General features: G+C 35.1%; 1 long non-coding RNA gene across 2 annotated transcripts; it reads right to left on the minus strand.

Annotated features, from left to right (window-relative positions):
- Positions 1-640: 640 nt before the first annotated feature.
- Positions 641-12,423, minus strand: LOC119252835 (uncharacterized). 2 transcript variants are annotated; one of them, XR_005126924.2, is made up of 4 exons: positions 12,152-12,423; positions 7,049-7,148; positions 1,737-2,113; positions 641-678 (listed from the first exon to the last, which is right to left on the minus strand). It is a non-coding gene; the product is annotated as an uncharacterized LOC119252835 (long non-coding RNA). The 2 variants fall into 2 exon arrangements; XR_008553340.1 differs by having other exon boundaries at positions 7,045-7,148.
- Between the last annotated feature and the right edge of the window lie 1,886 nt (positions 12,424-14,309).

Raw genomic sequence — 14,309 nt, forward strand, 5'->3', positions numbered from 1 at the left:
ATCAATAAGCAATATTTATCTATTCCCCTATTGTTTTTTTTTTTTCAGTTTTGTACTATTATTAATACTATGGACATTTTGTAAACATGTATTTTTGTCAATATATACATTCATCTGTGTATTTTTTAATCTGAGAGTGGACTTGTCTCACCACCTTCCATATTATAAAGAAGATGCTAAACAGTTTTCCAGAAAGCTTATATAATTTTATATTTTTATCAGGAATCCAGTTTCCACATATTCTCTATGCTTGCTAACACTTCATATGTTCAGTCTCTTTTTATTTCAGCCATAAGACTGCTATGTTGCAGTATTTCATTGTAGATTATATCCATTTTAAAAATAAGAAAACTAAATGTAAAGCAATTATATGACTTTTCCATAATTGCCTATCTAGTAGAAGCTATCATCTCCTATCCTGAATTCTATATTCACTTCTTCGCTTTTTCTATTACACAATGCTGCCTTTCCTTCCTTCTTCCCACTCCTATTTTTTCCTTGTAGTTTGCATTATGAAAAATCAGACATGCAGAAAAATAGAGAATAGTCCATATGTTCGTAATTTAGATATAACAACTGTTTACACTTTGCTATATTTAATTCATGTATTTTGCAAAAAATTTAAAAGTAAATTACATACCTTATAAACTTTTACTCCTAAATATTCAGTGTGCATTTCTAAAATACAAAGATATTTTATTACATAAAATAAAAATTCCTATCACAACTAAAACAATTAACAATAAGTTCCTGGAATTACCTAACAGCCAGTACTTAATCAAATTTATCCAATTATTGTAATAATACTTCTAACAGCTGTTTTGTTCAAAATAAGATAAAATTCAATCAAGACTATATATTCACTTGCTAACACTCTGTGATGCTTTGAAGAATTAAGTTTTATTATTATTATCACTAGGCAAAATATATTAAATATATTTAAAGGTTTTTCCTCTTTCTAAATAATTTTAAAGCCTAAGTGTCATATATAAATTTTTAAAATCTAAATGGCAAATGTAAACATACTTTCATTTCTTTAATATTTATTATAACTATTGATGTAGTCAGACACTGAGTGCACTGCAAGACAATGGCAGTAAACCAAGATACTAAATATCTTTTTTAAAAAAAACAGAGGTGCTCATGTAAAAGAATATGAAAAATGCAATTGATTTTGGACAAAAGAATTAATCAATTAAAGAACTGATCTTAGTCTTGGTCCTTTAAAAGGATTACTATTAACTATCCTAGTCTTTTTCTCATATTTACATTCTCATTAGGAATTGATTAATCTTTTATTGCTACTATTATTACTAGTGGGTGGAACTCCGGATGAAAGGAGTCTGCGTTCCTTCTAAATAGAAAATCATTTGAAGCACACACCATTCTCATTTCAAAATTTGCATTAGTTTTTTGTTACCCAATTAAAATTTGAGTTTGCTTAAATATTCATGGCATCTATAGAGCAAACATGTGCAATAAAAGTTCACTGTATTTTTGAGTCTCTATCTCTATTTAGTTTGGACCACTGAGAATGCCAGAAAAAAATAGCCCAGATGCTCATAAACTAGAATAGGGCTCACAGTCAGTTTGAGGCTGCTGCCGATTTTTACCCTCACTAATCTTGAAACTATTTACTACCATATATTACTGTTCAAACATTGATACTTTGGGGTTATATGAATTTGCACAACCCTTATCTTAAAAAGTGGGAAGAAAAAATCAAGGATCCTTACCTGCTAGATACATTTCTTCTGAATAGAAGAGAAAAATGATTTAAGAAGAAATTGCCCAAGGCTCCTTTCTCCTCTTGATTATGTATTTTCCAGCTATCTCTGCAGATTATCAGAAATTTCAGTTTATTTCCTAGAGGTTGTACCTGGAGCAGAACATGGTCATCTTGCCAAACGGAGGAAGTGAGTACTCAAGTCAGGGTCATGAGGTTAACCCTTGACTTTCATATTGATGTTGTCACCAGATGACATGAAGAGTCTCTTCGTGGTCGCCAAAATGATGTAGTTTTGTAGATTGCTGGGTCCTTGGGTTCACTCTGGGAAAGGTTTCCCCAGAGCTCCCGTTTCAGCGGCAGGCGGCGAGTTCCCCAGGTGCGTTTCTCAATGAGACAGAGACATTAGTTATATTTAAAGAGCAGGTTATCAGGAAAAGGGATATGTTTTGCTAAGAGAGGCCTGCATGGTTGCAGCAGGCAGCCTTAAAAGGTCAAGGGCAGGCAGGAGGCTGCTGACCTGCAGAGGGAGAGAGTTGGTGAAAAGAGGCACCTGCACAGTCACAGGTGGGCTGTGGGAGTGCTGCCCTGAGCCTGTGCAGAGACTGCACTGATGTGGTCTTTTTCTGATTGGGAGGGGTCACTCCTCTGTGGAGTGGCTGCTTGTTGCCAATGTTGGGTAACAGGCAAAACTAGAAAGGGACCAGCGATTCCAGGGTGGGCCCAATCTCCATATCTTTACCCTCAGGCCTGTGCTCCACTCCCTGTAGCATCTGATCCTGCTTGGGTCTCAAGCCTTGTGATAAGGCTTTGGTGCCTAAGGGTCATAACGTCTACAGTTGGGTTAAATGGTCATATTATTCCCCTCGACCCCCACCTCTTTGTGTGAGTCAGGTTTTAGTCTTGCGAGGCCGCCTTTCTAGTCTTTTTTATTCTTGTCCTTCATCAATATCGCTGGTTCAGTACAGAAGCAATGCTAGTCAAATTCATGTTGGAAATTATTCCAAAAGCTGCAGACAAGTCTTGAAAGCAATTGTTTCCTTATGAGACTCTGTCTTCTATGGTGTTCCAAATGCAGGTGATGATTGCGTTTTGGTTTTGGGGTTGTTGCTATTGTTTTAGCCGGCAGGGGGGGTCAAGATACCACCGCCAGTGGAAATAACATCTGAATAAATCCAAATATTTGTTATTAAGACTTCTGCATCAAATACAATCCAAAGTGTTTTTCTTTTTAACACACAGTAATCAAGAATCTATGGCTTCTTTGAAGCCAAACACATTATCGTTTGACTCAATAAAAAAAAAATATACTCCACTGAAAGCGACATCAGACCATTGTCACAATATTCAGAGTCTGGAGGTAAGAACGAACCCAGGCATCATTTGACAGACTTCTATTTTCCTCCCACCCTGGTATTAGGGGTGTATGAAATTATACCAGCACCAGCAATTGTTATCGAAATGACAGCTCATTTTTTTCTCTCCACGAACCACAAAGTGTGAGAAGTGGTAGTACCTGAACAGTTTCCCATGTGAAAAGGTCTTTTCTGGACCTTTTTCCCCTGCCTGGGCTGTGAGCAAGCCAGACGCTGGCACAGGACCCAGCAGGACTTGCGCACATCGCGCGTGAACAATCCTCCTACATATCCTGGGTCCAGAATGCAGCCCTGGGAAAATTGCAGAGCTGCTCGGGATGGGAACGTACTGCCTCTGTTTTGTTTTGTTTTAGTTTTTCAGAAGTCCTTCCCAGCTATATCGATGTTATTTATGCTGAAACTCAAACAATATAGAGAAAGCGATTGTCTAACGAGGCAGGAAGATCCCAGTGCTTCTGTAACAGGGTGGTCCCCAGGAAAGGGGGAGTTTCCAGGTTTCCTGCCCCACCCAAGGGAGGGTGAAGCTGAGCAGGGAGACAAGAAGCTGCAGAGGAGGAGAAGGAAGCAGGATGGAGAGCCAGCAGGAGACCTGGAGGAGGCACATGGAGCAGACACATGAAGAAACTGTGCTTGCCTTTTGGTCGTGAACTGGTTGACACAGATGTGGGTGAGAGGCTCGTGGGGAAGTTAACAATTGGCAGCTTTGATCTTGATCTTGATTTTGCTTTTTTCCCTCCAGACTTGTCTGGTTGTTTCTGATCCTTTTCTGTGGGTCCCCACTCAAAGATGCTTTAGACTTGTGGCAGGCTTTGGGGCCTTGCTCTGGGCCAATCCCATTTGGATGGACTTTTACCCAAGAGGGACGGGTAACTTTGGGTGCTTGATTTAGAAACTATATTTTTTGTCTTTTCTGTATTGTTCACTAATTGTATTAAAGTTCCTTTCCACTAAAGTCTCATTTGTTTTGTGTTGATGTGGCGGATGGCAGAACCTATTTAGAGCAGGCAGGTTTGTAGGGTCTGGGGTGTCCCTCTTCCTGCCCTGCAATACTTCCTCCCTGCTTTGTGCATGCCATCTCTTGTCTTCCTGTTTCTTTTTGCTGGAGATGTGCATTTTGTTTAGGGGGAAAGAGTAGATTTTTCACAAAAGGTTATGGCTTGCAGAACCAGAGGTTTGAAGCATCTGTATAGAGTACCTGTTTTTGTTTCTCGGAGTGATATTTTTGCTTAGGAAGTTAATATAATGCCCTCAAGTTATGCAATGTGTGCCAAATGTAAGCCCAGTGCTCTTAGTTTTTGTCAAAATAATAAAATAGAGCAATCCTTGCAGAAAATCACCCTTAAAGTAACCCTAGAAGAAAACAAGATATCTAGAAATACTAGGTAGGGGTGGGGGCTGGAGGGGTCCGTGAAAAAATTGAATTGAACTAATAAGTGTCAGAGTAACCTGAAGCAGAATTGAGCTTGTGGCACAATGAGAAAATAAATTAGAGAAACATCTTTTATGTTTTACTTTTACCTCTCCCAGCAGTTGATTTGGAATTAACTACGGGAATTAGGGAGAATGATCATACATTGAAGATACCCAGGAGAATACTACAAAGGCTGTGCAAAAATTCTACTTATGCGACATGTTTATTAAAAAAAAAAAAAAATCAAAATTGACAGTCTGGGTAGTCATTCTACCTTTCCATCTGTAAACTTCTGGGCCTCTTAGATTAATTACTATCTAGAGAGGCAAGTCTTCCCTAATTTATGTATTCCAGATAAATGTTCCCACCTAGGACACAGCTTAGTGGAAAAATAAACCTAGTTCTCCCACCTAAAGCTAAGAAAAAGGATGGTACAGATAAAATGAAGGAGTAGAGAAGACTGATCTTAGCCAGGCCACATTTTTGAACATTTTAGAATAAACATAGCAGAGGGAGCCAGGAAGCTAAGAGTATCTCCTCCATAGGTCCCCTAAGAGTAGAGAAAAATCTTTTTACTTATACTTGAGCAACAAAAAACGCTGTCAGTCAAATCCTGAATGAAGTTATGTAACAAAGTTAGGTAAAGTTCCCTTTCAAGAAGACTAGAAAAATTGTTATCAAAGTAAGGTCTTTATTAGTTGGCAACAATTTATTGTTATAAGATCATCTGTCAAATAAGAAACTAAGATGAAATAGTGTGTGGAGCTTATTGTATTCATTGTTCTCAAATTTTAACAAAAAAATTATACTAATATAGCTACTGTCATATGCATGAAATTATGTGGCATTTTTGTGTGGTAGTTTCCATAGTTAAAATTATCACTGGATCAGAAAAATATCTTAAAATATTTAAGTAAACTGAGTGATAACAGAGAAGATAGGAGAAGTTTGCACAGTGATGGATGACAACATGAACCTAGCTCTATTAAATTCAGGAGCTTGCATCATTAATGTCTGTAATTACTTCAAGCAGTGACTGCCCAGAGGAAGAGTGGTCTGTGGCACCACAGAAAATAACATAGCAATAGCTTTTGGCCATTCTACAGATTTATGACTCTATGAAAACTCATTAGTTTGGGGTTTTCTGTTCTTTCTTCAAACACCTATGGTGAGTATAATGAAATTGGACTAAATAGCAAAAAGAAATAGGCTCAATCTCTTACATCTAGCAGTTATGGGAAAGATTGAGCTCTGATCCAATATGAAGCTTTTTGACTGTTTCCAGCTGGGGTCTGAGTTCCCAACTTATCAAATTACATTCTGAAATCTGCAGGTTACTGTTGGTTTTCTTTTTAAATTTTGTAGGTTAGTATATCTTTTTGAAAAAAATTCTTTCTGTTCATTGTACAAATATGAGTACACTGTTAGTTATGTAACAGGTAGTTAAGCAACTGCCAAAGAAAATCCTATCAAAGAAGTATGAGATAATTATTTAAGTTCAGATATTGAAACTATGTTTAAAATATTTAATCTGTTACTAAATGTAAAGATTCAGCAGTAATATTATTCAATGAGCACAATGATTCCATTAAATCCAGCGATTAAAAATTCTAAAATATACTCATCGCTAAGGTTTTGGGAAATTAAATTACTCTTTGTATTTTTTTTTTCACTGTTTTACTTCCTCCAATTTCAGTGTTCTTCTTTTGAGATATTAAAAGAAAAATTTCTTGCTTCAAATGTAAAACATAAAAGCAAAATCTTTTCCCCCTTACTGTCGAACCTCATCTAATCTCCTCACCTCCTTTCCTGCTTCTACTCCACACTTGATCACCGTGATGCCTTCTGCCCAACAGGAAAAATTTGACTGTGTGACACTCATTTCATCACTATAGGTAAGTGGATTTCTCCCATCCAAGTACTAACCAGGCCCGACCCTGCTTAGCTTCCGAGATCAGACGAGATCGGGCGCGTTCAGGGTGGTATGGCCGTAGACAAAGGTAAGTGGATTTCTAAATGAAGTTCTTTTGTTCCACCCACAGTTGCTAGTACCTAATAGAGGAGGTATTTGTGGGACCCACCTCTGCCCCACTTGTTTAGACTCGCTCAAAAACAATTACCTTTTATCCTGAGAGACCACATTTCCTTGATAATCTATTGAAATTTAAGCTGTCAGACTTCTTTGCCCCAATCATGGCCAAATTTTTTACACAAGACCCTTAATCTTGATATTTACATAAATGATTATCAGTTTTAGTCTTTCTTTCATTGTCTCTTCAAACTGCTAGGGATGTTATGCACAAGGGACGCCATGCTGCACTGAAATGATCCAGCTTTCCTGAAATGAACAGTCCTTTCAGGCAAACTTAATGGTTGTCATTATCATCATCTACTCAAGCAAGATTTTCATTTGAATAACAGAATAATTATACTGTTTTGTTAATAACAGGAACTACTTTAGCGTCACAATTTTTTTATACTTGGAAAGCTATATATATAGTATGAAATACTAAGTTTTTAAAAGGACTTACTCACTTGAAGATATCTGTCACCTCTCATTTTAGTTAAAACAAGGTTTGGACCCAAATTCCTCATTGCTTTCATTCGCTTCACTTATTTGCCATCCCAGAAGAACCTAGAGGGATACAGAATCATTTCCTTCATGCCCCAACATCTTGTACCAATGTCTTTCTTATGGGTGCTTTTATTTCCGTAGAAATCAATTCCTAGGAAAGGGATTCTGGTCTAAAGGTATATGTATTTTTAAATTTTTATAGATATTGTCAGATTGCTTTTTAACACTTTGCTTCTCTACCAGTTATAAATAAAAAATATTCTCTAGAGGTTTTCCTTCCTTTAAAGCACAAAATTTCACATTTCTTTTGATAAATTTTAATTATTTAATGTTAAATATTTTAAAGGGCTGGTTTCTGATAATTAATGTTGATTTCTTTAAACAGGTTAATATAAATTTTATTAATTTAAGCACTGTAACTTCTCTTAATTTTTTTACCTTACCTTCACTAGTAATTTTGCCAAACTAAGCAGATGGGCTTCCCTACTATTTTCCTGGGCATACAATATCCTTAAAACTCAATTTACTGCCAAAGTTATCATAATGGTTTCAAATCTTGCCCTGCAGCATTCAAGTAAAGAATTAGTTCCCCTCCCTACCTCTATACTAAATATGGTTTCTCTATTGATTGGGGATTTTGTTGAAACTGAAATTAAAGACTATAAGAATATGATGAAGCTGTACAATAAGAGCTCAGTCATAATAGATCTCAATATAAGAGATTCAAAATAACATCTATTTTTCCACTGTTGTCTATATCCAAAGGCAAACTATTTTTAGACAATCTTAATATCTGGATTTTATTTTTTTTTAAAGATTTATTTATTTATTTTATACAAGAACCGGGGGACAGTCCAGATGTGCAGGAGGGTGAGAGGATTCACCAGAGACAGAGCCGGGAACAGAACAGGCAGAATGAATGAAATACACTGCTGAGGGGAGCAGCGGGCGAGACAGGAGAGGTCTGCTGCGCCATGTGGGACCCTTGCTGGCCAGCCAGGATGGAACTGGCGCTACAGGCTGCGGACAGCTTCATAGCACGGCGCTCAACTGCTTGCACCACCAGGGGAGGCCCTGGATTTTAATTTTGAACTGTCAAATACCTATTTACTCACTAAATACTGATAAATTATCATTATAGACCAGTTTCATTAAGAGCTCAGACTTGTTTCACTGATAGATCTGTAAAATAGCTCAGGACTACCATGTGCTCATGATTTATCTTAAAATTACCTTAGAATGAAGATTATTTTAAAATAATGTTTTCTCATTTAAGCTGAAATATATAGATGTATGTTTCTATAATAGGTGGCTTCCATAAATGCATAAAAATATTCTCTCCATAAACATTCCAGTTTACTTATAACTCTCAATAATGCTTTTTTTACAAGGAAAACAAAGGCAATTCATAATTCAGTGCCCACTATGCTCAATGCCCTTGCTGTTTTTATAATTTCATTTAATGAGTTTACTTTAAAAATTCCAGTGGAATGTAGGAAAGGAATCACATGAAAGTGATGATCAGCCATCTGTGCTTCACTGAATTGTTTCAGTAATATGGAGCAGAATATTAGAACCAAAAGTTACACTAGGGTGATCCCAAGAAGTCATGAGTCAGGACCCTTGTTTTACACCAAAAGAAAGGAGGTCCAGAAATATTCAGGTAATGAAATAACAGAGCTACTTTTTCCTGGTACCAAGACTAGAATACCTGCTAATTGACATTCTGTCCTAGTATTCTTCTTTGCACTATGTAGTATGATTAAAATTGAAAAGAGATTGAAGTTAGGCAAACTTGAGACTGTGGAATATTGAACAGGATGTCTTAGAAGGAAAACAGAAAGGATCAAAGCAGTTAGGAATTTCCCTAAGGAAAATTAATAGCAAATTAAGAGACAGCCTGGTGATGGAGAAGTGGTACTCATAAGAAATTTCCTAAGTAACAACTTTATCCAGGGCCAACGCTAAGCTATATTGCATTTTAAAACAACATTAAACCTATGCTTCAGACCCCCTGACAAAGTCAAAATAGTATGGATGATGGCTTTTCAAGGTTACATCCTTTCATTTACTCTCGATGGCTGTTTTATAACAGTCAAGAGAATTCTGTAAGGCACTTTATTTTAGCTTTGCTCTCATTAAAGACTCATAAACTTAATTACTTAATATTCCTTAAGAAACACAGCTTGAAATGGCTGCATTACAAAAATTTAGCAGTGTTCATTCTAACTTTTATTCTTCATGACTCTCCTAGAATTGCATTTCAAATACCACTTTAGAATTTTTTTTAAAAAATCTGACATGAACTTATTTTGAAGTATTTTCTTACTAGCATAAACCATAGATTAAAAGTTCAAAAGATATTTATGATAGGTAAGTAGTATGAGGTATATGGTATATAGTACAAGCTAAAGAAAAACCTTGGTTTTAAAAAAAAATTTTTGATCACAGCATTTCGCTTATAATAGATTAATATATTTATTAGCCTACATAAACAAAAAGTGATTCTAAAACTAAAAATTCTTTAAAGCTAAGTCCTTAAAGAATTTTAAATAAAGCAAATTAGAACTAAAGATAATTCTTCTAAATTTCAGTATTTGTTACATCATGTTACTCTTCTGATGAAAATCTTCAGTAATTACAAATTACAGGAGATGTCTGATTTATTTGGCCAGTTAATCATCCAGTATTTTCTCTCTTTTTTTTAATTCAATGACTTTTTGAGTATTTTCTCTTAAAACTTCTACCATAGTGTAGGATGTGGCTACAAGATTGCTGGTTCTTGATGATGAGAAAGCGGGTCACAAATCCTGTATGTGGGGCCAGGAGCAAATTTTTATTATGACGCAGCAAGAGATACAGCTGTAGTGACAGCAGCAGCGTCCAGCAGCAGCAGCCCTGCGGCTCTGGTGGCAACAGTGGCCCTGTGGCCAGTTAGTAACCATGAGGGGCCTTTAATAGGACCCTGGAGGAGGTTCCCTATTTGCTTTTACATGATTTATACATGTAAAAGCCAGCACAGGACGAAGTTTAGACCTAGTTTATAGAAGTATGTTTCCCACATGGGAACTATACATCAAGGTTACATATTATTTACTGCTCTCCACAAATGTGACCTACTTGTTATCTATGAGGCCACCTGTGCTGGAAGATCACGGCAAGTCTCAGAAACTCAAAGAAAACTTTGTTTTCCCACAGTCTCTACACATAGCCAGAGGGTTTTACTCAACATTACTCCTTGAATTCTCAGTCTGCCCTCTACCTCTCCATCCTGTTCACTCCCTGCTGTTTGTTTTATTCTGGTTGTCTTCTGGATGAAAATTCTGCTCCTCCCATGATCACTCAGCTCAATGTAATGCCTGCTTCTTCTGAATCAATCACTACTTCCCTTGAGATTGTTCAGGCTTATAAAATATGAACTTGTAGTCAGCTTTTCTTTTATTCTGGATAACTGTCAGTCCTATTATAAGTTCTAATTGAAGGGAGAGATTGTGTTATATTTGATGTCTTAGCAGAATAGACTCGCAAATATTTTATCAGTTTAAAATTTATTTCATTATCAGGCGATCCTATAATATGGTACATAAATAAATGAAATTTCCATGTGCAGCATTTTTATGAATTTAAATATTTACCATTGCTTATATTGTACGATTAATAAATAAGCAAGGCATTTAAAATGATCTACACAATATGATCTCAGTTTTGACCAGTGATAAAGATTACATTTCAGTGCATGAGAACTACTGGAAATGCAGGGATATATAAACATACATGGATACATATAAATGTTAAAAGAAATTATATTTGGGTGGTAGAGTTGTAAAGATGAAATGATATTCATGTAGATACATTGAAAACGGTAAGTCACTATATGTAGAATACATGATTTTTCTTGGAGTTATTCTGTCTTTTCAGAGATGATATTAGGTATATTCTATGTACTTAATTTAACTAGACCTGTCACTTCTATTCCCCCCCCCATTTTTTTTTTTTTTTGCTTTTAATTCTTTTGGGGAAAATTGGGCTTTCTGAAATTCTGATTAGGCCAACGCTGACATGCCATTCAAATATGCATGAGCCCTGATTCAGTTTTGTTTTTTTTTCCCTCCAGCATGGAGATGTAGCCTTGTGGTGGGGTTTGGGCCAAAAATCAGCAGAATGAAAGTTTGCAAAGGTTTCTTTAACCAGGGAATATGAATAGTTTGCACAAATCATTTCTGAATAATAATATAAGCTTGAAGAATAAAATGGTAAGAAATGAAATTGACCTTTTGAATCTTAAAGCATACTATAGAGTTGCTGACAAATAAATTTTCTTTATTGAGGACCAATAAAACCTACTCGAATATGCTATATCTGTTCCTTTGTGAGATGGCCTCACTCCTGATAAATTTCTACATCATTTGCTAAATAACTTGGGAATTTTGTCTAACCTTATCTTACTTGTGTATGCGTGTTAGTGTTTTCTGCCAATCCTTATCTCAACTGAAGTACTCTTTCATTTGCATGCTCAAGTGCTTTTTCTGATTCCTATTAATTTTCCAGTCACCAGTAGTTCTATACCCATTGTATACTACAGCTTGGTAATATTTTTCAGGATACAAATAACTCTAAGTTCAAAATATAGGAAAGTAGAATTAAATTACATGTTCTAAACTTTTTTACTATATATATAATATTAAAAATATCTAATTGTAATCAAATTTGAGTTCACTGATGAGGTGGATACTCTAATAGTTATTTTTAGACTCCCAGCCTTCATCTACAGAAACAAGACTTGCTTATAAAACTTTAACCTACTACTCAAGTGATATATATTATGTCCACCAAACTTTTTACCAATTGGCAAAAATATTAATGAACGGTATATGAAACTTTCTCAATTTCATTTGTGCTAAACAATACACTTAGGTCTTAATATGAAATTTAATAAAACATTATGGAATTAAGAACATGCCTACCTAGGGCAACAATTACTTAGAAATTACTTAGAAATGGGAGGCAGAAATAGGGAAAGTAGGAAGGTGACAAGGTATTTAATGCTAGCTACAATAACGAACCAACACAAACTTGATTTCTTCCTCAGTTCATAGTCCAATGCAAGATGATAGGAATGTTTTGCTCTTCACAAATTCAAGCTGATTAAATGCCTTTCATATACCTAGCCCAGAAAAAAGAAACTTTTAGGTGAACATTAGTACCTGCTTTATCACCCATTCTATTGAATACTTTTTTTTGGACCAATATAACTTCATGATTGTAACAAAATATTAATCTGAAAATTTCTTCTGAGGAAAATTAAAAGGAAATTTTAGAAAGTTAAATACATAATATGGAGATTATTTGACCAAAAAAAAAAAAAGCATTTGGTTTCCATTATCTAATGATTTCTGATGAAACTATAATTATAAATTATAATTGATAAGGGAATTATATTTGAGATACTCAAAAACATGGAGTATAGCATTTTAGAAAAAGACTAAATATATACATTATTCAATTAAGAACAGCTGACACATATGATGATGACAGCAGATCAATGCTTAAATCCTGGATTAGATGATCAAACTTTAGCAGCCAACATTTTAAAAACTGTCTTTCTCAATGTATCTCAAATGCACTCTATTAGAAAACATGACAGTCCAATTATTTCCATGGTGCTTAGCATTTCATGGTGGCCTAGTGCCAATAGAATATGAGGTGAAAAATGTGCCAACGAAGTTAACTGATTTTAAAAGCTAAAACATTGCTAGAGCTGAAAATTTAGAGTTTATGTGAGGCTAACTGCCCTGACCCTATTTAAACTCATAAGTAAATACACTGACACCTACTTTAATAACTGTCCTAATATTTTGTTGGGAAAAAAACTGTAAGTATGTTAGTATGTATGTATTATTATTTTTTGCAACCAAAAATATACATCAATTTATCACTGTAAAATATAAAACAATTCAAAAATACATTGGTAATCCATTTACATTGATCTGGTATACATAACTAAACAGGGAGTATAAAAAAATTCAATTTTCTAAACAGGAAGAAAACATGACAAAATTTGGAAAAATACAAAAATTTATATAACCTTGGATTTTACAGGACTTTTCTGCCATTTTATAGCTAGTAAGGAAAACATAAAAGTAAGGTATAATCTGTTACTACTGGAAAAGTCTAAAAGGAGGAAAATATTAGAACTAAACCTAACAGAATGATGCACAATAGGAATTTAATACAGGTATATTAAGTGACAAAATTAATGAATAAATAAAGGTAGTTGAAAGAGGAACTCAAAATCAAAAGAACTAGGTTCTGGGCTACCTTGCCACCATCTAACCACACAATGGCAAATAATAGCTATAATTGATGAAATGCTTAATATGAGTTATAAATATATTGAATACATTCTAATTCCAAGGTAGGTACTAGTGTTATTCTCACTTTATCAACAAATAAACTGAGAGAAAGAGGAATTAATTTCAGAACGGGGGATGCTGATAACTAAAACAGCTGGAACCATGAGATACATGAGATATACATGATATATAATATATGATGCCCCAAAGTAGCTCTCTTGGAGAGTGACTGTAGTAACCCAGTGGTGATCTTTGCTTCACTAAAATTTTAACCAAAAATTATGCCTAGGGGTAAAGACTTAAGACTATAATGAAACATGTGCCTATGTACAGGCATGTAATAGCAAAGTGCATGCAAGACTTATTATGCACATGGAACATGAAGAACATAGAAAACACCCTCCCCAAAGCCTTATCACCTCACCTCACCTCAAGCTCTAGGACAAAGGTGCTTCTGAAACAGGAATTTCCCCTCTATTGCCAGGTCTTACAACAGAAGATCTTGTTTTGCCTTCCAGAACCTGCTTGTTGGATCATTGGCTTTCAACCACCAGGTGAATGAACCTTCTCATTTAGGAGAGTGTTATAATTTGTGTTTTCATTTTAGGTATTTTAGTTACTCCTGTAGTTTTAATTTGCATTTCCCTCATAATGATGAGCATTTGCTTTTGTGCTTAGTTGTCATAATTTTTTTTTTAAATATGAGAATGTAAATCATCTTTGGTTATGTGTTTGTTCAAGTACTTTACCTGTGTTATCATTGTTATGTATTCTCTCATTGGGTGGTTAAAATATTTTTAAATAAAATGAACACAAGGGTTTTTTTACTAGTTATTTTGCAAATCTATTCTAGTTTGTGGCTTATATT

The sequence above is a fragment of the Talpa occidentalis genome, unplaced genomic scaffold, assembly GCF_014898055.3.
Source record: "Talpa occidentalis isolate TD23 unplaced genomic scaffold, MPIMG_talOcc4v2.1 talOcc4.2, whole genome shotgun sequence".
Classification (NCBI taxonomy): Eukaryota; Metazoa; Chordata; class Mammalia; order Eulipotyphla; family Talpidae; genus Talpa; species Talpa occidentalis.